Source organism: Pinus tabuliformis, chromosome 8, assembly GCF_031772625.1.
Source record: "Pinus tabuliformis cultivar Carrire ecotype Pingquan chromosome 8, CPIR1, whole genome shotgun sequence".
NCBI classification, from domain to species: domain Eukaryota; kingdom Viridiplantae; phylum Streptophyta; class Pinopsida; order Pinales; family Pinaceae; genus Pinus; species Pinus tabuliformis.
Genome location: NC_142294.1, coordinates 271,561,782 through 271,563,855, shown reverse-complemented (window position 1 = coordinate 271,563,855; position 2,074 = coordinate 271,561,782).

Here is a 2,074-nt window from a genome sequence, read left to right as displayed (position 1 = left end):
AGAAGACTAACTACAAAATGATATTCCTAACCAAAATAGAGCATAATTAAAATAATTTTTCTTAAAACATCTTAGGAAAATCACTGAAGAAGGAAGGTATGAAAAAGAGACTTATATAACATTCATACGAAACTATAACAGAGAGAAAACATTATCACAAACTCACAACACAAGAATTCCTTAATAATAGTTGCAACTGTCCTTTGATTTCCTATAAAAAATGATGAAGTATAAGCTACAAGAGTTCCACCCTATGATGTCCAACCCTCTAATACTTCGAAATCTGAAGTATTTATACAATTATTTATAGAAAAGTATCTTGAAAAATAGAATTCAAGATTTATTATAAAAAATTCCTAAAATAGATCAAAACTACTAAAATATCATTTGGCTGAGTTAAGGTGTTATTCTAGGCATTCTGGGGTAACTGAGGCATTGAATAAACACTTTCATTAGTCCTACTGGTTGATGAATTGTGTTGCTGTTCCAATTTTCCTGCATTCAGTTCTTAGAATTATTGTAATGAATGTGCAATGGAAGCACCTTTTGTTGTTTCTTTACTATGAAAAGCGATCTAGGGGGACAGATTCATCCTCTGTCATTGATCCTTATCACAATCGCATCAGGACATGCCTGTGTCATATCGCAATCGCAATACAAAGAAGGAGATGTTAACACTAATTTTCCATGTTTTACAAAATGTCATAATTGAAAACTTAAGCAGTACAATATATAGGATATCGCATATGTCCAGGCCTTCCACATTACAATCGCAACCGGGAAGGGAGACCTTGCGGCGAAGGAACTCAAAGGTGATTTGATCGCTAGGGGTCAGGACTTAACGAGAAACCTAGACCTAAAGTTTTTACAAAATCCATACCAAATATCTCGGCGGGTTCGGAAATGTGGCTTTCACCATAGCACAATCGGGGACCAATACTGATAACCGGGGGCCGAGATTAAATAGTTGTGGGATTTAATGCGTTGTTGGACTATATGTTGTGGGACTTAATGTGTGATGGAACTTCTCGGTGGGACGAGACTCATAGCCGGGATCGAGGATTGATGAACTGTGGAACTTAACGTTACAGGGTTTATTAGCATGGGGTTATCGGCGCAAGGGACTTATCGCGAGATGGGGAAAATTATACGGGATGCAAGATAGGACCGATGTGGGATTTTAGTGTTGCAAGATAAGGCCAGTGTTGGGTAGGACTTGATAGCTATGGAGTTAATCGAAATCGGTAGTGGGAATGGTGTGTTGTTTTATATTTCATGTAATATACACCGATTGTGATGTGCGGGATGTGCGAAAGTGGCTAGTGTTTATGTATCAAATGGATATTTCAGCTAGATTTTTGGAATTTAGAAGGGATTTTGCATAAAGTTCCAATTAATAAAAATGGAAATGTGGATAGAAGGAATATACAAGGGATTTTTTGGATTAAGGCTAGGGTTTTTGAATTAACGTAAAATATCAGGGTTTCTAAAGGACAAATTGGTTTTTGGCTAAGATTTAAAGATTTCTCACAGAAAAAGGAGTTTAAAGGGAATGGGGGGATTTCTGAGGGAAGTTGAGGGAGATAAATGAAATATGAATACAGATGTTAAAACAATTTGAAATCTCCTTGAGCATCATTTTCCTTATTACTACTCCCATGATGATGACATAAGGTGATGACATGAACCCTATATGACTCATTGATGATATGACCAATACACTATTTATTGACAAGGAGTGATGACAATACCAAAATTTCATTGGTTCACCTTTGAGAATGGAGAGAGTGGTAATGACCTAGAACTAGTCAAGAATAAAATTTTATTTTAAAATATAAAAATTTGACCTAACACCCTACCAACAACTTTGAAAGAGTACATTTCATCACTGGTGACAGGCAGGACTGACAAACACTAACATTGGCTCCAACTGGGGATGACTGCTCCTTTAGGAGGTGTCAAGGACACCGTAGACCAAGTAGCCTAATCCATTAGGCATGGAGTCAAAAAAAAAATACCAAACTCAAAACTAAAAACTGACCGACAAACTAAACTCACTTAACTCTAGAACTGA